The following is a 24,986-nucleotide window of genomic DNA, read 5'->3' as shown; positions in this document are numbered from 1 at the left end:
GCATCTTAATCAATGTCTCCCATTTCATCATTTTCCCCATCCCTCCTAACTACCTTCTACCCTCAATTTTCTTAATTTTATAGGCTACGCATTGAATTTGATGTCTGCATTCCATGCTTTAGCTATACGTGGTTTGAATCTCCAGATTCATTCATTTTGTTGCAAATGACAGAACTCATCTGTAAAATAATGAATAATAGTCCAAGGTATATACATACCACATTCTAAAACTCAATTTATTCATGGATGCATGCTTTGGTTGAGTCTAGCTCTTGGCCCCTATGAATGATGCTGCTGAAATCAATGTGGGAGAACAGATGTCACCAATATAATGATCTCATTTTCTTTAGAGATGTACCCAGTAGGGGATTGCCTGGGTCATAGAGTAGTTCTAGTTTTAAGTTTTGGGTAACTTCCATATTGTTTTACACAATGGCTGAAATAATTTGCATTCCCACCAATAGGAGTATATAAGATTTCTCTTTTTCCACATACTTGTCAACATTTAAAAAACAATTATAGCCATTCCAAATAGAGTAAAATGATATCTTATTGGTTTTGACTTGCATTTCCCAGAAAATAAGTGATCCTGAGCATTTATTTACATCTCTGTTGGCCATTTGTCTACCTTCTTTTCAACAAATACCGATTAAGTTTTCCTGCCTTACTGTTAATCAGGTCAGGTTTTGTTTAAGGGAACGTTAGATTTTTGAACTCAGGATCTCATGTTTACTAAGCTGAAACATTATGTTTGAATCATTTTGTCAGCCCCCTTTTACCTTGATTATTTTCAGGATAATAGCTTGCTTTATGCCTTAGCTGGCTTGAAATGCAGTCCTACTTTGATCTTCCCTTTGTTGCTGGAATGTCAGCTGCATCTCACTTAACCTAGCCATTTGATTAGATGAAGTCTCACTATTTAAATCCTCAGTCTGCCTTCAAACTGCAATCCTTTAATCTCTGCCTCTGAAGTAGTGAGGAATGCAGTGTTAAAGTCATTATGTCCTGTTAGACTGAAATTCTTGAGGTCAATGAATGTGACTTATTCTTCACTTTATACCAACCCCAAACTAACTTTTTTTTTTTTTTTTTTTGGGTCCGGTCTGGGGCCTGAACTCTGGGCCTGGGCGCTGTCCCTCAGCTCTTCAGCTCAAGGCTAGAGCTCTACCACTTGAGCCACAATGCCACTTCTGGCTTTTTTCTGTTTGCTTATGTGGTGCTGAGGAATCGAACCCAGGGTCTTGAGCATGCAAGGCAAGCACTCTACCACTGAGCCACCTTCCCAGCCCCCCCAAACTAACTTTTAATAAAGAATTTAGTAAATATTTTAATAATTGATGCTTAATTTTTCTACTGTAAATTATTGCTTATTTTCCTTTCATTTCTCTGAGTAGCAATATATTTCCAGAAGCAGGAAGAATATATTTGTGGAGTACTGCATTATTTACAAAACACTTTTGTGCATGCACAATATCCTTTGTTTCTAACCCAGGAGTCTCATTTTCTTTTGTCAGCATCTCTGCAATATGACTGGCAAACTTGTGAATTTGCAAGTAGGGTGAAAAAAAAATCTCAGACCTATCATAGTTCTTGGTAGTATCTGTATCATATCAAAGAAAATCTGTATTTCTTCGCTATATTCATTTATGTTCATTTTAGTGGCCACTAAAGTTGTTATCTAAATAAATAAACAATAGCTATGCAAATATTGCTGTCAGGTTTCTAGAGACCTCCTTACCGTGGTCCCTCTCAAGGTTCATCCTCCTTTGGTAACCCATTTGGTAACAATGCACAGCACAGTTGCCATGGTGGAGGTTAGAATACGAAGCCAAGGAGACCAGCTAGAGAGTGACGGCAGTTATTCTGATGATAACCAACTAGAATTCTGATGATAACCAACTAGAAGAAAGGAGGAAAAGAAGGAGTAGGCAGGAAATAGAACGATTTTGGAGACTGAATATGTGGGGATGGGAGGAAAAAGAATCAAGAATGAATCCTGAGTTAGGTGACAGGCAGAGAGTCAGCTCTTTCTTAAATTTTATTTTATTGTAAAGATGAGAGTGAGATCTTCAAAGCAACTGTATTCCACCTTGATGAAGGTAATTGTATGAATTTAAAGCATTTTGAGTTTGAGTTTTTCCTCCTGGGGATAGCCAAGAAGAAATGTAAATGAGTAGTGTAAATTCGATCTGGAGTTCAGGACAGAATTATGGTTTAGGAAGTCTGGAAGTCATCATTTACAATCATCAAAATGGATAAAATCTTCTAGAAAGCATTTAAAAATACCAAGAGAGCCTTGAGGAACAGTAGTGGGAATAAAAGAACCTTGGTTTTAAAAATCAACCAACCTGGTCTTAAAACCCACACTGTCCACTTTTGTGGCAATGAGCTGCTTCCTATAGAAGTGGATGGTAGCACAAAAAGAGAGCCATAGAGGACAGCAGAGGACAGCCAGAGAGGAGAGCGTGTGTGTGTGTGTGTGTGTGTGTGTGTGTGTGTGTGTGTGTGTGTGTATGTGTGTGTGTGTGCCAATACTGCAACTTGAAGTCAGAATCTAGGTACTAGCCCTTATCTTTTTCACTCCACCACTTGAGACACAGCTCTACTTTGGGCTATTCATTGGAGATAAGAGTCTCACAGACTTTGAAGCAGGATTCTTAGCCTCTTGAGTGGATTACAGATATGACTGACCAGTGCTCAGCCCCTTGAATATCCTTAGGCATTGAGGGCAGTTCATGGTTGTCATGTATAGCCACACTGAGAGAGAGTAAAGGATTTTCTGTGGTTTTTTCTCTCACTATAGAAAGCTATAAACAGTATTTTTCAAAAAAAATTGTTATTGTAGATTTGATAAACAGAGAAGTTACAGTTACATGAATCAGGTAATAAGTAATGAGTGCAATTAGTTTTGAACCATGTCCCCCCTTCTGTAGATCTTTCCAGGGTTGTCCCTCCCATCCCTATCCACTAGATATACAGTTCATTTTCCATATAGTGTCTAGTGAGTTACCACTGTTGTATTTGTTCACCCTTGTTCTACCTCTTTTGTGCTATACCTAACCCCCCCCAATACAAACAAACTAACAAGACAGAAGAAAAACAAAACAAAAACAGCAACAATGGCAACTAAAATATCTCTTGTTTACTTTTCTTGGGGTGCATTTCATAGAACATTATTTCATATGATCACATGCACATAGCTATTGAGCCTTTGTCAAACGTTCCTATACATATCCTCCTTTGGCCTCAGTATGTGAATATCTAGAGTCCTATATAATTTATCATGTGCCAGTGTGAGTGAATCAGTCTATCTATCTATCTATCTATCTATCTATCTATCTATCTATCTATCTATTTCAGTGTATTTGTTTGTAGATTTATAGTCACATTCTAGTTACCACAAATGAGGGAAACCATGCAGCCTTGTTTCTTTGGCTTTGGTTTACTTCACTTAATATAATTTTTTCTAAGTCTTTCCATTTCCTTACAAATGGTATTATATTGTTCTTTCTGATGGATGAGTAGAATTCCATTGTCTGTATATATATCACATTTTCTTAATCCATTCATTCATTGAGGGACAACTGGGTTGATTCTAGATCTTGGCTATGGTAAACAATGGTGCAATGAACATGATTGTACTGGTGGCTTTAGTGTGGCCTGGTTTGTGGTCTCTTGGATAAATGGCCAGGATTGCTGGGTCATAGGGAAGCTCTATGTTTAGTCTTTTAAGGAACCTCCATACTGCTTTCCAAAGTGGTTGAATGTATTACATTCCCACCAACAGTGTAATAGAGTTCCCTTTTGGCCATATCCCTGCCAGCATTTGTTATTGTTAGTTTTCCTAACACTCTACCACTTGAGCCACAGTGCCACTTTTGGTTTTCTGGTGATTAATTGGATATAAGAGTATCACGGACTTTCCTGCTTGGGCTGGCTTTGAACCATGATCCTCAGATCTCAGCCTCCTGAGTAGCTAGTATAACAGGCATGAGCCACTGGCACCTGGCTGTTAATGGCTATTCTAACTGGAGTGAGGTGGAATCTCAATTTTGTTTTGATTTGCATTTCTTTTATGGCCAGAGATGTTGAACACTTCTTTTTTAAAAAATTAAATATCTATATTTATTGTTAAGATACTGTACAGAGGGGTTACAGTTACATGAGCAAGATAATGAGTCCATTTCCTATTGAGCATTGTTATCCCCTCCTTTGTTTTGCCCCTACCATACCTTTCATTTCCACCTCCCCAACTCCTCCCTCCTCCCACTTTCCCACCCACCCCCGAAGTTGTAAAGTTTGTTTTCAAGATAGTGTCTTGTACATCTCTCATTGTTACAATGGGTCATCCTGTATCCTTATTTAAGCATTTTGTTGCTTCCCTTCCCCTCCCCAAATTAGAAAAATGTATTTACAAGATGCAGGACACCAGAATCAAATACAGTGACAACAGGGATTGTACCATGGGGGAAGAACATACAAAGAAACAAAAAAAACCCCACATAGTACATTATAAGTACATTAAAAAGATCAACAAGAAAGATAAAATCTCTTGTGTCTCTATCTTGGGGTTCATTTTACTTAGTATCAGATTATATAGTCATATGTGCATAGCTTTTGACTTCTTTTGCTTGTCCTAGACATCATTCTTTCTGATGAAGGCATAGAATTCCATTGTGTATATACATACATACATACATATATATATCACATTTTCTTGATCCATTCATCTCCCTAGGAGCATCTGGGTTGGTTCCATATCTTAGCTATGGTGAACTAATGCTGTGATAAACATAGTTGTTCTTCCTGTGTCTATTGGCCATTCTTTTTTCTTCCTTTGAAAAGTCTCTTAAGTCTCTAGCCCATTTATTGGTTGAGTTGTTGAGTTTTTGAGAGTTTCTTTTTTGGGGGTTTAATTTTTGAGTTCTAAGTATATTTTAAATATGAGGCCCTTGTCTGATGCATAGCTAATAAAGATTTTCTCCCATTCTGTGGGCTTTCTATTTATCTTCTTAGCTATGTCCTTTGCCACACAGAACTCTTCAGTGCTTTAAAGCTGAGCAGTTGCTCTTAGCCAGGCACTGTGCTAAACTCTTTTTTTCCCCTGGTCATGGGGCTTGAACTCTGGGCCTGGGCACTGTCCCTGAGCTCTTCAGCTCAAGACTAGCACTCTACCACTTGATCCACAGCACTACGTCCGGCTTTTTCTGCTTATGTGGTGCTAAGGAATCGAAGCCAGGGCCTCATGCATGAAAGGCAAGCACTCTTACCACTGAGCCACCTTCCCAGCCCCTGCTAAACTCTTTATATGAATTACTTGTCTAGGTTTACATGGTAATTCTAGAGGAAAGTGCTTCTGCTATCTCTGTTTTATATAACTAAGTGATTTGAGCAAGGCCATACAATACATAAGAAGCAGAGTTGAATCATGAATTAGATACATTCTTCAGAACTGAGTTTTTAAACCATATAAATGTGCATGTCAATCATGATCTGAAAAGTGAGGTTTATTCTTATTAACAGAATGCTAGTTAGAGAAATTTCTTAGCCCAAGTTATTTACATTTGGAAATCCTATAAAGGACTTTTAAAAATATAAAGTGTAGAATTGTGCTGGTTGCTGATGGCTCATGCCTATAATCCTAGATATGTAGGAGACTGAGATTTGAGGATTGTGGTTTGAAGTCAGCTCAAGCAGGAAGGTCTGTGAGACCCTTATCTCCAATTAAATACCAAAAAAAAATAAATAAAAAGCTGGAAATGGAGCTGTGGCTCAAGGGGTAGAGTCTTAGCCTTGAGCAAAATAGCTCAGAGGCAGTGCCCAGGCTATGAATTCAAGCCTAAGGAAAGGCGCGCACACACACACACACACACACACACACACACACACACACACACAGTTTAGAATTTGATTATTCATTAGAATAATACTGAAATATCCAAAGCATTCTTTAAATAAGTTTCAGATTTCCCACAATAGCCTTCTACACCCCCCATTTTATTTGATGAAAAGCTTTAAGCTCTTAAATAATGAGATAAAAAGAACTAACATTCAAGGAAATTTGAATAGCTGATGTTATATAATCAAACATTTATTCCTTTGAATTGAAAAAGAAAAGCCCAACTCATAAACAAATGTGAGTCAGTGTGCTTTTTCCCCCTGGAATTTAAATCCAAGTTGAAATGCTCTATCCTATTTATCTTACAGAAATGTCTCTTGGGCCCTTTGGTGTGGGCATCTTAAGAGTAGGCTGTGAACAGCCTACTCAGCAGCTCTAGTTGCAGAACTTGGTTGTGTTTATAGAACATCAATATAAGAATAATTAGATGCTAAATGCTTGGTGGCTATTGAATAACGAAGTTTTCTAATTTTCAGATTAATGACAGAGTCTCATGAAAACATTAATTATATTAGAATTATACAGGCAGCCCTTTTCTGAGCAAATCTTTTTAAAATTAATTTTATTTGTAACAAATGGGCAGAGTAAAGCAGAAAATATATATGTAAATGGATTTTCCTAATAATATGATAATGCAGGCAGCAGACATTGTATGTAATATGAGTAAGTAGGTTTGTATTCTTGAAGATTATGGATGTTTTTAATACATTGTCAACATCAAAGGAGGAGTAATGTTTTAGATTCTATATTGTGTTTTCTTTTTGACTGTCTTTGGGGCTGGATGTTGTAAAAGATGGGAACATATTGAATCTCTTTCCTTGCTTTTTAAAATGAGAGGTATTATTCAAGTTTTTCTGAAAAATTTTAGGATGTGTGTATCATATGTACTTTGTATGTTCAATTTACTTGGAAATATTGCTTATAGAATCAAATAGAAGTTAGAGATAACTTGTATTAGTTATTAGTAAGTATCCTATACACTGTAGTCTACAATTACAAATCATAGCAGAAATTTCTAGCTGGAGCTAAGATGCACTTCGAGATTCAGAATCACAGCATACAACAGCATAATTTCATCTGAAAAGCCACTTTGATGAAGATGATAGGACAGTTTCATTTCAATTGCCTTGGAATATGGCAAATTGAAGTATAAATGGTGCTAATTAGGGATATACAATCACTTTAGAAAAAAAGAAACATGAGAAGTGTGAGGGTATAATCAGCACAGTGAATAGACCTATCCCATATTATAAATGTTATTATATTTACATGTGATTTTTCACAATCTTTCACAAGATCAAGATTATATAAAATTCAAATCCCTATTTTATAATTGAGATTTTAAGCCACAGAAAAGTACCCAGGCTATTAAAGGGTTACAGAAATACTGGTAGACTTGGTTCTGGAACCCTGGTCCCCCAGTTTCCCAATGGGGTGTTTTTACTACATAAGATCATCTTTTCATTGATTCAAAGTTCTGGAAGGGAGCTTAAAAGGACACCCAATCTATTCTGCTTTCTTACCCTGACTTAGAAGTTACATATACATTGATTCAATTTTAAAAAGCTACAAAGAAAGAATTGCTAAAATTTCCTTCAATAATTTATTCTGTAGTTTATAACCTTGCTTCAATTAGTGATTCCTTACTTCAGTCATTGCTTATAGATCTTCCGTGTTAGGCACTGTGATGTATACATTTATTAAGTGAAATGGAGAATGTCCTTACTCTCTTGGAGTTTGTATTCAAGTAGAGAAAAGAGTTGATAATAAGTTTTGTGTGTGTGCACACATGCATATGTATTTTAAAATTGGGTCAATGTTAAAAGTTACCTTCAAATATTTGGAAAACAAATAGGATTGCATCACTGAACAGATATTCAAAGAGAAAGACTTTTAATTCAAAATAAGAAAGTTGGATGTAGAGTATTTTAGAGTATTTAGAGTATTAGAGTATTTAGAGTTTTCCAAAGATTAGTAGAAATAAAACACTGAAGTTTTAACATTGGGATTGTTTATGGAAGTACGACTGGACAGCTCCCAGGAGAGCATTATTTTAAGGGCATTTAAATGTTAGTTGGGCTCATTATAAAATTAGCTTTATCTGAACTTTCTTATGGGCCAATTAAATAATTTATCCAGTGGATTTTATTTAGTTCTTGTTTTATTTGAACTGACATTTGATAAAGGAAGAAGGGAAAGAGGAAAGGAAGGGAGGGAAAATGAAGAGAGAGAAAAGCATATGATTTTTCATTGCCTAAGCCTATGATTTTGTTAAAGAAGAATATTAAGTTTGTCTAAAATTTTTTCAGTTTTTGAAGAATTACAAGCTCTATACTTTGTCTTTATTGACAATGAACAATGTTTCATGATCATTTGATTTAGTGGGTAATCTACAGGCAACACAGTTACACTCAGACTACTTCACTAATCCTCCAAGAATTTTTCAAAATATTAGACTGTGGGTTTTTAAAAAGTTTCTTAGTATTGCAGTACACACACACACACACACACACACACACACACACACACACATGTTCTTCCATGATGCTAGTATTATCTGTATGCAGTGTATCAAAGTGGAAAAAAAAGCTGTCTTTTAAACATCCTGTAAAATTTTTCACTTGTTGGGGAATACCTTTCCTCAATATCTCATATTATCTCAATAAGCAATAGAAATTTATTTCTATTTCTTCTCAGGTTATGGAAGCTGAGAAGTCCGAGATGAAGGTGTGATAGATTTAATGCCTAGTATGGGCCTTACCCAGTACTTTCTCATCACTTTAAGCATAGATAGTGCATTCTATGGTGGAAAGAGCAAATAGTTCTTTCCAAAGTTCCCACTTCCTCAAGCTATCACCTTGTGAGCTAGGTCTCTGAAATGTAAGAGTTTGGGGGACATATTCAGATGCAGTTACCAAAGGGAATGTCATATGGCAGAAGTTTCTGGTTATTGTTTCAACTTTGTTCTAATCATGGCTGTCATTTTCTTTTAATACTGTCAAAGTGTGAGGCCTGTGTTTCCAAATCTGGAATTGTTTTGTACTATAAAATTTCAGCACCATGAAGCTCAAAAAGTGGTTCATAGAGGACTTTCTTCTTTATGTTTCTTCTTTTCTCTTCAAATATGATAGATTATCATAGATGTCTTTTATTAGAGAGGTGAGGATTGATAGTGAAACAATAACAATGATTATACCATGATAATGATAAATATTTTATTAGAGAGACCATGTAGTACTTTAAATATTGTGAGTCGGCAGGTGCCAGGGGCTCACACCTCTAGTCTTAGCTACTCAAGAGGCTGAGATCTGAAGATCACAGTTCAAAGCCAGCCTGGGCAGGAAAGTCTGTGAGACACTTATCTCCAATAAACTACCCAGAAAAATCCAAAAGTGGCTCTGTGGCTAAGGTGGTAGAGTGCTAATTTTGAGCACAATGAGGCTCAGGAACAGTACCCAGGCCCTCAGTTCAAGCCCCAGGATATGTGAAAAAATATTGTGAATTATGAAAAATTAAATTATAATAGATTGTAAGCCATTTGTTTAAGTTATGGATTAATCAAGATAAACCACAACAGTCTTGAGAGTACAATTAAAATTAAATATTGTTTTAAAAATTATAGATACCAAATATTCTTAGCTAGAGCTATAGGAACAGATTAACAGCCAAAGTGGCTGCGTTCTGATAAGAAACATATTGTAGTTGAGGTTTATAGGTTTAGGTGTAAATCCTTTAGAGATGTAACAAACACATATATAACTCTGGTGTAGTTAATAAGCAAATGTGAAAAGGAAGAGCATAAAAGCAGATTTATCTGTCTCGGGATCATGGTTTGCTTGCTAGAAAAGCTTCAAAATTAGTGTTTCTTGCATCTTTTGGCAATGTTTCAGAAGGTGTATCATGACATAAGTCACATGACTAGGAGATGTTTTTTTCTTTAGAGATTAAGTACCCACCCAATGTGATGCTAATGATTTAATACCAGAGTCACCCTGATTTAATATTTTTACTTATCCTTATGACAATAACACTTGGATCTGACATATAGTTTCCTTTGTTCTGCATTTCTAAAAGAGATATCAATTATGGTAAGTCTCAGTGGTATGCTTAATTCTTGCCCTAGGGTCTTGAGGAATGCAATTTTCTCTTCTGGTTTCCATAAATCACTGGCACAACAAGATAAATTAGAAGAGGACAGTTACAATGCATTTAAAGAACTTGGAAAGCTATATAATATATAAATGGTCTTAGACTATTAATTTATTTTTTAGATATAAACTTATACCATAAGCTCATTTTTATTATATACCTCAGTCGCATTTCTTGTCTATGGGTACTATCAGTTCTGAATGGAATATTTTTACAAAAGATTGGTTTTTCTATGCTGATATTCTAGGTCCAACACATGTAAGTAGCCTCATTATTATAATCTATACACATTTACAAAATGCATGGCTCATCAATTTAGTACTCATCAATTTAGATAGAATTGTTTGCTGGGTGGCTGTAGATGTACACTTCATAAGCAATAAATGTATTGAAGAGAGTCTAGAACCTGGAGCCAGGCAAACAAGATTGGAATTCTAGCTCTAGCTCTATTGTTAGTTGTGTGATAAAGGCCAAATCATTCCACTTTCACACAAAACTAAAGTAGTGGGCCCTTTGTTTCATGTGTAATTTGCTCTTCTTCCCATACATTTTTTTTTTTGTCAATTGTGGGGCTTGAACTCTGGCCCTGAGTGCTGTCCCTCAGCTCTTCAGCTCAAGGTGAGTGCTCTACTGCTTGAGCGACAGCGCCACTTCCAATTTTCTAGTGGTTTATTGGAGATAAGAGTCTATGGAATTTCCTGCTGGGGCTGGCTTTGAACCATGATCCTCAGATCTCAGTCTCCTGAGTAGCTAGGATTACAGGCGTGAGCCAGTGGTGCCCGGCTCCCACACATTATTTTGTAGGTCCAACAAATCTAACATTCTTCTGTAAATACCTTAGTATTTCTCTAAAACTAGTGACTTAAAAGTATTTAATCACAATAATGTTATCACAAATAAAAAACTTACAATGATTTGTAAACATCATCAAGTAGCTAGTATTGAAAATCCCCCCCCCCATTTTCATGCTCATATATAACTTTATACAGGCAAATTTCTGCTTACCTGGTGCATACAGACACATCTATAAATATGGCTATCATAGTCATCTATTGGTTAGTGGTGAGATATATTGAAAGAAAGGCACCATTAGGTAATTTTGTTGTACAAACTTCATAGCCTATCCTTGTACAAGCTTAGATGGTATAGGTCAATTGCTTGGTATAATTCTTGATGTAATTAAGATTTGTTGCTGCAGCATAGCTGGACATAATGTTTTATGGTAACTTAAAAGTTAGAAGAAATATTTTTAAAAGTTTATGATCTAGCAATACCATTTGATCATTTATCCAGAAGATTACAATCCATGAACATTAAAGCCACTAATGCAACCATGTTCATTGCTGCACTATTCACCATAGCCAAGATATGGAAACAGCCTTCAATGTCCCTCAGTGGATGAATAGATAAAGAACATTTATATAAACACGTTTATATAAACAATGGAATTTTACTCAAGTATTAGGAAGAATGACAAGAAGAATGCGATATTGCTGATCTTGGTGTTTGGTCTCTGTGATTTCAGAGGGCAAGGAAAGGAAGAAAAATGAAAAGATATAATTGGGGTGAGTTATTTAGAAAGAGTGAGGGAATCAGAGCTGTCTGTATGGTTTCAAAACTGGAAGAATTATGGAATGACTACATTTTGACAGTCAGGCTTTTGGGCTGCTTTTGAGGGAAATATGATAAGACTGATTCTGGGCATGGCCATTTAGAGAAAATATTGGCAATATTTAGGTGGCATCGTCTGCTAGGAAATTGGATGTATTGGTAAGTGTGATGAAAGATTAGGAGTGAAGATAAGTGTTTTGAAGTTACAAGCATATTAGCATTAATTGAGAATATACATGTTCTCTGAAGGGACACGGTAGAAAGATTCAAGGGTAGAACTTTGGAAAACCTATGCTTTGTGTTAGGAGGAGGAGAAAACAGAAAAGGAGTAAGGAGCCACAAAGGCAGGAATTAGCTTAGTGTAGTGTTGCTTAGGCTATAGAACAGGTAAGAAATGGTGTTAAATGTTCAAAGGAGAGGACCATGGAAAAGGTCATCATGTCTCTAGAAGAGGGGCTTATGAGGAGTTCCCTAGCTTCCCAATTTCCATGCAGAACTTACGAGTTTGAGATCAACACATAAAAATAATTGTCTTTTCATTGTGTCTTAAAGAAAGGAGAGTCTCTTAAGGTGGAAACCTTAGCAAGATTTTATTTTAGCATAGCAGAATAAACTATGGAGAAACAGAAAAAGATCACCCAAAAAACAAAAAAGAAAAATATCTGCTCCCCTCTCAGGAAAATGGCTCTAATCTTTGGATATACCCAATACACCAGCATCCTTAACAATTGTTCTAGATTTTTCTAATGGGTAAGATAGGTGCTATTTATTCTATAACATGGAGATGTGATTTTAGCCTAGCAAAAAACACAGGGACAATAGGTGATTTTAAGTGTCCTCTTGCTCGGACAAGCCTTTTAATTCTTTGTCTTTATCCACTGTAAAGAGTTTACAACATCTCCAAAGAGAAGGTAGATGAGATAGCCCATTCAAGTTTCCTATCTTAACATAAAAAAGTAGGAGTGATGGGAGGAGTACTTGGGTTGTTCAGTTTTTTATTTCCTGGTTTTAATGTTTTGAATCTGACCTTTTAAATATTAATTATAATTCCTCTGTCTCCTCATCTGTCTGTCCTGCTTCAAGCAGATTCTGAAGTTACAAGCTAATAAAAATACAAACTAAAGAAGCTTGTTCCCCAAAGATAGAAAGGAACTCTAGTTCTTCTCTTTAAGGTTATTTTATATGAAAAATTAATTCATCATAATTAGAAAAAAGTCTTTCCCCCAGTGATATCAAGTGATACAGTATTAGCTTAGTAAAGGGATTTGTACTCCCGTTTCAGCTCTTCATCTAACTAGTTTTGTGACCTTGGGCAAATCATTTGACTTCTCTGTTAAGATGGATTGTTGGAGGAGGAGGTTATGCTCAACAACTATTATTGTTATCAAAATTTACCACTAGTTATGAGCTATTGTCTAATTACTAGCTATTGCCTAATTACTAGCTATTGGCCCATTGGGCCAGGCCTTGTGACAGTTATTTTATGTCTACTTTTTTTGTTTATGATCTATCTAAAATGTTATGATTCATTCTTGAATGCATCAGAAGCACTAATCATTGAGAGCTACTCTGAATTAAAAAAATTATGTCTGAGAATATTTCTATTTTGATTAGTTGCTGTGTGAATTTATAAAACATTAGTTAACTCAAACCTTGAGTGAATCATATTTGTGTTGATGTCTAAGCCCTGGACTCTGGCGAGATTCTAAACTTGTAATGCCCATGGGAAGCAGCAGCACTTGTGTTTCTAGGCATATTTCTTCTACTGAAGCCAGAAGATGTTCATTAAGAATCTAAATGAAATATTTCTGAAAAAGGAACTCTACGTCTCAGTAATGTTGGCCTGGCTTTGTTGGCAAACTCTAGCACCTGGATGTCCTGAGAACAACAACAAAAAATGTATCTGAAATTCTCAAGGAACAATATAGGTGTTCTTAGATTCAGGAGAGAGAAGAGAGTTGTTAAGAAATGAAGTGAAACTTTGGCAGCTGCCCTTCAAAAACCCTCAAGTTTGCTACTTTGTAGAATCAGCGTTTACTAAAACTTTCAGGAGACAGGTCTATACAGAAAGATATCCATGGAATAAGCACAGATGTTCTTTGAATCGTGCTTGTGAAAACAAATCAAATGCTAGATTTCTTGTTCCACTGTCTTTGATTGCCTGAAATAAGACTATTCATAACATCTTCAGTTTCTCTGTTTTCCCGAAATAAATTAGATCTCAGCCATGTTTATAGAAGTCTCTGTTGAAGTGAAATCCTTTTAATGAAATTCTGAAAAAAAGTGAAAATACTACTCCCCACTTACTTCTCCCTGACCTGGAATGTTATTTTTTTTTAAAGTGTACCCATCAACAGGAATCTAACCTATTGGTACGAATGGTTATTATTGATGGCCTTTTTTCATGTGGTCCAGAGTTTTGAAGATCTGTTGCAGGTATGAAAAACCACTAGGGGATTTCTATGACTTTGAAGACAAATTGATATATTTGCCATATTTTAAATACAGCCTCTCTCTAAAAGCATCTGTCGTAGAATGCAGATTTTACAAATCAAAGAGGACATTCTGTGGGCTGTTACATTTCCGTGACTGCTCATTCGATTTCAACAAATCATCTTTAAATAGGTAAGACACCTTCCTGAAAATGAGAAGGAAGGTCAAAGAAAAACTAAAACCACTGGCCTTAGCCACGTGGGAGAGAGACAGCCTAAGAAAGGTGCCAGCAGTGACTGCTTCAGGCTCAAAAGATAAGAACTAGAGAATAAAGAAACGGGTTTTCTTAAAACTCTGTTTTTATTTAAGTAGTTCTACAAGGAAGTTACTATTGAACAAATCAGTTTATGCACAGAATGCACCTTGATCAATGTCACCCTGTCATCATCATTCTCTCCCTTCCCTCCTAACCCAACCTCTCCCTCAGTTGTCTTAATTTTGTAGGACAGGCATTGAATGTTATGATTGCATTCTTCCCCCTTCTTCTCTTCATTTGTCTCCTCTTCTCTCTCCTTGGCTTCCTCTCACCCGCATCATTCAAAGACCAATTTCTTGGTCATCATTTTGTTGACTGTGGGTGTTTTTCTAAAGAATTATGACATTTGAATTCTCCCATGAAAATACCATATTTTAATGAATACATTTGTGTATACTTGCATACAAGCCTGTATGTGCATATGTGTGTGTGTGTGTGTGTTTTGGTGCCAGGAGTGGGGCTTGAATGCAGGGCTTCTCACATTCATTTGTTGTTTTTTTTTTCAGTATAGATTGGTATGCTACCACTTGAGCTACACCTCTCCCTCCAGTTGGATACTGGTTAATTGGAGATAAAAGTGTCAAGGACTTTTCTTCCCTAGCTGGCTTTGAACTGCAATCCTCAGATCAGCTCCTGGGGTAGCTAGGATTACAGGTATGGGTTACCAGCACCCTGCTAGAAATATTTCCATTTTAAACATCCATGTGACCTTTGTAAAATACCTCAAGTTGTTCTTAGCTGTTATGAAGATAAAACAGATAATTGTGGTCAGATAAAACCCCCAGCTCCTAAGGACAAAGAAAAGTTATTAATGTTTTCTTTCAGGGGAGATTTTGTCTGAATTGAGGTTCATTTCTTGAGTTTTGTGAAGGAAGTGGAGCCTTGGACTTACCCTTTCACATGTCACAGGAAAGATACTGTTAAATCATGTGTTGCTCCCTCCAGGGACAAGCAAGGTGACAGAGAATTTTGGTAACCAGGCAGAACCACTCTTCATCTTGGCGTTTGGATCTCTGCAGTGCGGTCTGAACTCTATTACTGGCTCTGTCTTCTAAACTCCTATGCACATGGGACATTTTAATTTGATTAGACTACTCTGTATTCCCCAAACGTCCTTCAAGCCTCTCCTTTGAGCTTTATTTACACAGAATCTTGGATTTGCAACATCACCTTCATTTATATTTGCCATTGTAGAAATCTTCCACATCCTTCAGACTTTTGATGGCATTTCTTCCATCAGCCCTGGAAGTTAGCAGAAGCTGAGCTTCATTGGGGTTGTTGTTTTCCTTCCAGTATTGGAGCTTTGAACTCAGGGTCTTGTGCCTGCAGGTGCTCACTCTGTCTTTGAACCTTGACTTCCAGCCCTTTCTGCTTTACTTATTTTGAAAATTCGGGTCTTGCTTTTTCCTGAGGCCAGCCCCAGACCACGATCCTCCTACCTGTGCCTTCAGGATAGCTAGGATCACCAGTCTACATCATCAACTGTAGCTTGTTTTACTGAGATGGGGTCTTGCCAAGGCTGCTCTTGAATTGTAATTCCATTTCTGCCTCCAGCTGGGATTACCAGTGTGAGCTACCATGCCTGGAGTGGGAAGCGTTTTTTACTTCAGTGGAATGTCTCATGGGGAATATGTTCATATAGTAGATAAAGAATTGGCATAGTTAATCTTTGATGATTCTAGTTTCTTTTAAATTATACAATTTTCCTATTCTGTGGTGTTAGAAGTTGAGGTATCTCAATGAAGAACAAGGCAAATTTTCTGAGGGCCAAAGAAAGGCTGCAGTAGACTGCATTCACCAGAGATGCTGCTAGAGAAACATAATTAAAAATAAAATCTCCTTATAGATCAGAAAACTTCTCCCTAAAGGTAGAGGGGAAATAAAGCAGTTTTATTATTGAGTAAATATTAAACCTGTAAGTGGATTACTTCATAGGCAAACTGCCAAGAAACTGTAAAGACTAGCTAGATCTCATCCTTAACATATGGTCCAGCAGGTACAACTCCTTATATGTATATTTTCAAGAGAAACGAGAACTAGTTCTCAAGTAAGGGGACTTGACTACATCATTTATCACTATAATTTGTCCTAAGTGCACCTGGTCTAGCTAATTGGCTTTATCTAAATGAAAGGAAAATGTCTCATATCTTTATGATAATAGTTTTACAAGTTTAGACTGAGAAGCTTCCCTCCTAAATAAACTGGAAAAGTCCTAGTCAACTTCCTTGAAGTTTCATTTCTAAGAGATAGTTTTCAGGTCCTAATAAATATCCTAAAACAACCAAAGGCCTTGTTTAACTTAAAAAAATCACATGTAGGGGCTGGGAAGGTGGCTCAGTGGTAAAGCGCTTGCCTTGCATGCCAGAGGCCCTGGGTTTGATTCCTCAGCACCACATAAGAAAAAAGCCGGAAGTGGCGCTGTGGCTCAAGTGGTAGAGCGCTAGCCTTGAGCTGAAGAGCTGAGGGACAGCGCCCAGGCCCAGAGTTCAGGCCCCACGACCAGACCCAAAATAAAAAAAATCACATGTATTTCAAAGAGACAGAGAAAGAACTTATATTGAAAAGCTTTCTCATGCAAATATTCTAAGAAAGGAGATGTGGGGAGAAGGTAGGGAGTAGTCCTTTGCTTATTTTCTAAAGATAATTAAGTCTTATTTTATTTATTTATTTTTTATTTATTGTGAAAATACTGTATAGAGGGGTTACAATTACATGGGCAAGATAATGAGTACATTTCTAAAGATAATTAAGTCTTTTAAACTTGCATATTTGCTCTTACAATTCTACTCTAAGAAGAGTAAGACTAATCTGAAACTTTCTTATCCAGATATCACATAACACAAGGTATAAGGACACAGGACTTTCTTAAGGTCATTTCTACAATCACAATGGGTCATAGTGCAGAAGCTGGAGATTGACAGCAGTTGTCTGTTTTTTTCTCTTGTGAACACATCCCTTTCTGTCATATACTCAGGTTACATGTATGGCTCATCTCCTTTGCATGACCCGGAGCCCTGAGAAGGCTGACAGTCTTTCATGTTTCACCACATTTATTCATTATGTTAGTCATTTAGTCATTACTCATTATGACTCAGTCCCTGCATTAAGGGACAGGGCCATGAAGATGAATATGAAGAGAGATCACAGTTCATTAGGAGAAACCACTTAATTGCAATGTGTAACTGATCTATTAGTACAAGGATGAAGAGAGCTCAAAAGAGTGAATGAGAAAGTACATGGAACATTTGGAAAATCTCAGGAGGTCACCTTAGACCTTGGTAGACATCTCTTCTAGTAGCTGCCTAGACATTGCATGGCTAGGTACCCAAGAAATTTGTCAAAGAGGAAATCTCAAATTTATCTTTAACCAAGCACTACCTTGTCTCTCTGAGCTCTCTAAAGCCATGAAGCTGTATAGGACCTGGCACAGGTTTGATGAGCTGGATGATATGGGTAAAGTGAGTGACAGCCGGGAAAGGGCAGGGCTCAAAGACAGGAGAGTTTGGCGCAAGGTACCCACAGATTGCAGGAGCACAGTCAACTGCACTACTTTATCTTGATTATGCTGAGCTTAGTTCAAAATATTAACCTTGATGGATAATGCCAGCATATTATTTAGATTCTGCCATAAAAGTGTCTGTCATGCTTTACCATTAGAACAACTTGGTTCTCTGACACTCTAAGGAATGGGCCATTCCTTTTAGAATACTTCTTTTTTGAGTTATAATTCTTAAACCAGGGAAGTGCATCTTACAAGATACTTAAGAATTTTATGATACTCAGTAATTTAGCATAGTTGACTCAGTTTATGGTGGCAGTGCTGCTGGTAATGATAGCATGGATATTTTTATTAATGGCCATTACAGTGAATGTTAGTTTCTTTAGAATTATTAAATTGCTTTGGTTAGTTATTTGTTTTTGTTTCATTCTCCCCTGCACCCACCTTTTAGCAAGTGATTAGCTATAGCATTGCATGAGGCAGTACTTTCTGAGAACAACTTGAGCTTTTTAAAATCTGTCTTTTAGCTATATCTAACAGAAACAGAAACAGAAGAGTTCTTCAGTGCCATGTCAAGTTACAACTGGGGACAGGAAGAAATTATGTTTTCCCTGTAATGAGTCTTTTGACAGCCTGAATTTAACAACTTTTTTAAAATTCCATGTTGAGTTAAGAATTTGGTTCTCAAAAGAGATAGAAATGCTAACTGCCTGATTATTACACGTTGTATACACGTACCAAATTAACCCATCATCTCCCATCAGTAGCTACAACTAAAAATTAATGATGATGGAGAAATAATTATCATGTCAATATTATAGGTAAAATTAATACCATTTCCTTCTTTTGTTTTTGTTTTCTTTTTCTTTTTTTTAATAGGTTGTGGGGCTTGAACTCTGGGCCTTGGTGCTGTCCCTCAGTTCTTCAGCTCAAGGCTAGTGCTCAAGCACTTGAGCCACAGCGCCACTTCTGGCTTTTTTCTTTTTGCTTATGTGGTGCTGGGGAATCGAACCCAGGGCCTCAGGCATGCAAGGCAAGCGCTCTACCACTGAGCCACCTTCCCAGCTCTACCATTTCCTACTTAACCAGAGTATTTCCAATAAATGTGAAAACTTTCTTTTCATTGTTTCAAATGAGTTCCAGGAGGTACTAGACACTTCTTACTTTCTTCTTTACCAGTTGTACTGGGTTTATAAGAGCGTGAATTCTCTTTAAAAGATGGAGTCAATATAGGAATTAATGACCTATTTTGATTTTAATAAGGGGTCTTCATAAGGCTGTCTTGCAAACTAAAGGTGGAGATGGGAATAGATACTTTCTTTTAAAAACTAAGTGTATCCAAAGGAATGCCAGTCATATTTTCTTAACTATCTCTTCATAAATGGGTGAGGTAGGAACTGAGTCAGAATAGAAAATAAACCTACGTAAGAGGCAAGATGTAGCTTTAAGGAGACAGCAATTTGAAGGTTGAAGGGATTTAGCAAATGGGTCTGAAACACATCGCTGTTTCCATGGATACTTGACAACATTGAAAATATATCTTCTTATATGCTAATCTTGAACTCACCAGGAGAAGGTCTGGGTCATCATTTTAGCCTTCTTTTCTTTTTTGAAGTATTTAGAATAATTCCCTCCATAGAGTAGTACTAACAGGATGTATTTTTTTTAAATGAAATGTTACATGAGGAAGAAATATATTTATGGTTTGAGATATTATGGACACCTATAGGCAGCAATCTAGTTATTTGGCAATATTTTCATACTATTTTGTTTTATTGAAAGACTAAATAAATGTAAATAGAATTTGAATAACTTGATTAATCAAATGAATATTGGGGTCCTCCATGGGTTAGGCTCTGTCTCTGTAAAACGTGTAGAAAAGCTGATTGTGGAATGAATAATTCATTTTGGATAATATAGTTATTATTATTAAATATATTCTTTTATAAATATATTCTCCAGAATAAATGATTTATTATATGCTGCTAATATATCGATTTTTTCCCCTAATAAAAGTACATAGTTTAACTTATAGGGCAATGAGATCCATATCACAAAAACAACTGGGTCACTGATGACTCACATCTGTAATCCTAGCTACTTAGGAGACTGAAAACTGAGGGTCGCTGTTCAAAGCTGGCCTGGGCAGGAAAGTCTGTGAGACTCATCTCCAACTAACTACCAGTAAACTGGAAGAAGTGCTCTGGCTCAAAGTGGTAGAGTGCTAGCCTTGAACAAAAGAGCTCAGGAACAATGCTCAAGCCCTGAGTTCAAGCCCCACAAGTGACCAACACAACATAACACACACACACACACACACACACACACACACACACACACACTTTCACTCAACAAATAAATAGGAAACACGTCACTTGTAATAGCTCTTGTTCTATTGGAGATAAGACCCTGAATCAGGGGATCAGAGTCCCTGCTTTTTTTGCTACTCACATTTTCTACAGCAGGAAAGTATGGGTGTAGGGGCTAAATAAGTGTCAGGTGTCTAGTGATATACATGCTGTAAAGAACAAAAAATAAGGGATAGTGCCTGGTTATTTTAGGACAGGATCAGGGAGGTCAGAGTGGTCAGAGGAGTTCTCTGTGAGGAGGTGACTGGGTTAAAAGAGGAGACAGCACATGGAAAGCTGGGTAGAGGATGGTACTTGTGCAATCCCTGCTGTGGGAAGTGGTTTTGAGCTGGTGTGGATGGTGTGACAGAGGCCCAATGAAGAAATTAGGTTTGGCAGCTGAGGGTCTTGTGAGCGATGAGCTGTGGTGAGGTGTGGATGTAGGGAAGGTGTTTTCAGGTGTTTCCCAAACAGTGTGCTCCATAATATCGCTGGCTGATCTAACCCACACATGTTCAGATTACACTTTAATGTCCACGTGTACTCTGATATTCAATAGAAATGAGATTTCTGTGGCAACTGCATCTTTCTAGCACACTGTAATTATATTGTCATGAAGACAGAATATTTTCCTAGTTTCTTCTTTCTTTGGGTTGACTTTTTTATGTAAAAAAGAATCATCTTTTTTTTTTTAAACCATCTTCTGGCACATGATAAAAATGATAGACTTTTTGTAAGAAAAAATATAGCTAGTTAATTACATGTTCTTGGATGATAATAATAAATACAAATTTTATGCTTAGAGTAATTTTTTATAGTTGTCATTTCTTTATTTTTCAGAACAGAGCATAATACTTTAAGGTATTTTAATTCATAGACCTTATAATTACAGTTTAATTTTATCCCAAGTTAGTGAGGTCAAAGGTCAGAGATATCATATTTTTAGACAAAAAAGAATCAACAAAGGTAAATTATTCTATTATGTAAAGAAATAACTAAATTAAATTAAAAATGAAATAATGCAAAAATGTAAATAAAATATTTATACTTTGCTTTAACATTGCAGTTGACTATACCTGAATCACATATGTTTTTAACTTACGTTATCTAAAATACACTTGAGAGAAATTCACATTTTTGAATTCCTTCAGACATCTGTGAGTATGTGTACAGTATGATTTAAGGAATTTGCATATTAGATAATATGTCTACCCACTAGAAAAATTAAAAAATACATTTTATCTAAAGGTCTTTTTCTGCAATACTTCACATACACAAAAGTAGTACAGCATTTTTTGGACTTAGCATAAAACAACTTTGTTAGCTTCATGATTATCAATGCATTTTCAAATATGTAATCCTTAAAAACAAGTCTGTAAAGAATCTTGGTATAGGGTTGGGAAGGTGGCTCAGTGGTAGAGTGCTTGCCTTGCATGCATGAGGCCCTGGGTTCGATTCTTCAGAACCACATAAGCAGAAAAAAAAAGCCGGAAGTGGCACTGTGTCTCAAGTGGTAGAGCACTAGCCTTGAGCTGAAGAGCTGAGGGACAGTGCCCAAGGACAGAGTTCAGGCCCCACGACCGGACCCCCCCCCCCAAAAAAAAGATATACTCATGGTTTCTGTTCTTCTTTACTAACATAACCCTAGCTTTAACTAGGTTGGAAATATGCCCGGCTTTTTTTTTTTTTTGTCTGTCATGTTGCCTGAACTCTGGGTTTGTCCCTGAATGCTGTCCCTGCGCTCTTCAGCTCCAGGCCAGTGCTCTACTACTTGAGCCACAGCACCACTTCTGGCTTTTTCTGCTTATGTGGTGCTGAGGGCCTTATGCATACAAGGCAAGCACACTACCACTGAGCCATCTTCCCAGCCCCATATGCCCAGGTTTAATACATACATTTTTTTCTAATCGCTCTTGCTATCAGTAGGGGATTGTCACCCAATTCTAGTGAATCAGGTAAAAGTGAAAGTCCTGCTTAGATATGCGAAGCTTTGAATCTTCCAGTTATACCTGTGCTCTATTCTGTTCTCTTCTTTCTTGTTGTATCATAGACATGGTATTTAGAGATGTTAGACTTCTTAGGATGGAGGGAAAGGTAGAAAGAGCCCTAGAAAACATGATCAAGGTGTTCTTAATCTCCCAAACCAATTCTAGCAACCCCTTAATCCTGGACTTTTCTTTGTTTTGGTCCTGGGGCTTGCATTCAGGGCCTGTGTGCTGTCCCTGAGCCTCTTTGTGCTCAAGGTTGGCACTCTACCACTTGAGCCACTTGAGCCACACCACCACTTCTGGATTTTTCTAAATAGTTTATTGGAGATAAGAGTCATGGACATTTTTGCCCAGGCTGGCTTTGATGCATGATCTTCAGATCTCAGCCTCCTTAGTAGGTAGGATTACAAGCATGAGCCACAGGTGCCTGACTACTCCTGGACTTCTTACATGAGAGCAGAAGCTCCCCATCTGTCTGTCTGCATTCTATTATTAATAAAAACTTATTTGCATCTCAGGTGACAATTTCAGTGATTCGCTTTAGACCTCAGAGCATGTAAATGGCAGTATATGGGACTTAAATGTATCTTTTCATTTGGCTTGGTATTTTGGTTTTGTATTTCTGTGATTATTCTTAGAGATCTTGTCAATTAGTTAAGACACTTTCCAGAGTGGGACAGAACCTTATGTCTTGTATTTCCCATATTATCTATACAGTATTGTGACAGGTCAGGGAACAGTGGCCAAACACATACCAGAGGATGAAGATAAATCCTACTTGTTGCAGCCACCATCTTGGTCTGGACCGCTACCACAAGCTATCTCTCAGAAGAACTGTAGCTAGTCCTCGTACCTCCAAACTGTGGATTTCTAATTTCATTGTGGAAATTAGTTGCATTTGTTATCTGAAGAAGTTACTGAGTTTGCTTTATGATAATAACTGGACGAGGTGGGTGATACTAGTTCATTAACAGCTTCTTTCCATCACATGATCTTAAAGTCTTATAGTGTATGTAGTTAGATCCCTGCTCTCTCATGGTAAAGATCACTATCACAGTTTGACTTTTTTTTGCCCTAAAATAAGGGTTCTACACATTTTTGGAGGTTGAGTTAAATTATAAATATATTTCTGGAGAACTGGCTGACACTTCAGTGGCTTTTAAATCTCTGTCTAGATCCACAGTTATATTGGTGATTTGGGAAAGAGCAATTACCCATGCAAGTAGTTGCAGCTGCGTACAGCTAGGCTAAAATTATTCTCTGCCCCCATCAGAGCTCCATGCCTCATTTCTATGGGAGAAGGAATCCTGAGTTTCAGAATAGCATACCACAGATCTTTCAATGGAAGATAAATTAGCATGTAAAGGAGAACCCTGTCAGAATGGTCTGGTCTATCCTTCAGATCTATGGTGATAAATTTTGGCTTCCAAACCTCAGAGGACTTGGATGGGGGTGGGAAGGGACGGACTCCTTTATGGGTGAATGATTCATCATATTGTAGTAGTATCGAGTTGATTCCTAAGTTTGGAATGCATTATTTTCCTTGGGGGACTTCTTACTACTAAACTGCTTTGCCTGTGTAAGGAACTGACATTGATTCATGCTTCTCCTGGTAGTTGGTAAGAAATCATATGTATTGTGCTTTTTTTCTGCTCATTGTTCACTATGCATACAAAACACTATCTGAGATTTGGAATGCAATTAAACAATGTTCTCCAATGAGCTCAGCAAAAGCCTTCCAGGTATGCTTTTCCCCCTTTTTGGATAGAGTTGACCACTGTGTAAGGGAGCACATATTTTCCAAAGCAATATCATTTTGTGTGTTTTACAAATGGGCCTGCTGTTCTAGAGGAATGCACTAAATCAGAAATGTCTGCTTTATTGAAAATATTTTGCACTACTGTCTTACACTGTTTCCCTATTCCCTCATCAAACCATGGACATCTAAAGGCTAGCATTATTTTGTTTCACTAGTTTATCTGATCACTAAATGAAACATAACTGAACAATTTATTTCTAAGAGTCATGTTGGTGTTTCTAACTCCATTAATATACTTCGCTAAATAGTACAAGCCTATTGTGATACATGACTTAGAAGCCCTTTGGGGCTGAAGGACATGTAGAAGTAGAGATTTCTGTCTTATGTAGGAGATACACAAATCTGGAGGAGAAAGGACTTAGCTAATTAGTACTTTTCTGAATATAAAAGTGGAAAAAATGCAATTGAAGTCAGAGTAAACTAGAAAAAAGCATTTCCCTCTCACTGCTAATGTACATTTATCTTACTAAATGGGTACTAAAATCTTATCATAAGATATCAAGTCTCGTCTGTATGATGCTTAATAACTATATAGACATTCAGATGCTGCAAGTCAACCATATGTATTGTTGTTTCGAGCATTTTCTGCATTTAAAGTAGAGAAGATTTTCCCTTGTTATAGAGAACACATGTGATGCCGCTCAGACAGTGGTAAAATCTAGGAACACCATTTTTTTCTCTGTGGAGAAAGGCTTTCCATGAAGCTCTCAATGGCCAGGGATTAGGGAGAAGAAGGCACCAGTGGCCAGTGGGAGCCACCATCAGGCACTTTTCAACCCTGGCTGCACTCCGTACCTCAGGAGGAAGCTGAAGCCAACAAGACAGGTGCCACTTATGACCTTGGACTGACCTTGAGTCTTGGTTTGCTGTGGCGTTGCATTTATACATAGTGAATATAGACTATTCTTTTTGCTGAAAAGAAAC

At 37.1% G+C, this 24,986-nt stretch overlaps 1 protein-coding gene across 1 annotated transcript in view; it reads left to right on the top strand.

Moving 5' to 3' along the window:
- Fam19a2 (family with sequence similarity 19 (chemokine (C-C motif)-like), member A2) overlaps positions 1-24,986 on the top strand; it is a 434,441-nt gene that overhangs the window by 13,530 nt on the left and 395,925 nt on the right. The window lies entirely within an intron of this gene.

Source organism: Dipodomys ordii, unplaced genomic scaffold, assembly GCF_000151885.1.
Source record: "Dipodomys ordii isolate 6190 unplaced genomic scaffold, Dord_2.0 Scaffold3, whole genome shotgun sequence".
NCBI lineage: Eukaryota > Metazoa > Chordata > Mammalia > Rodentia > Heteromyidae > Dipodomys > Dipodomys ordii.
Note: the sequence above shows the minus strand (reverse complement) of the source record. Positions and strands in the feature narration are given on the sequence as shown.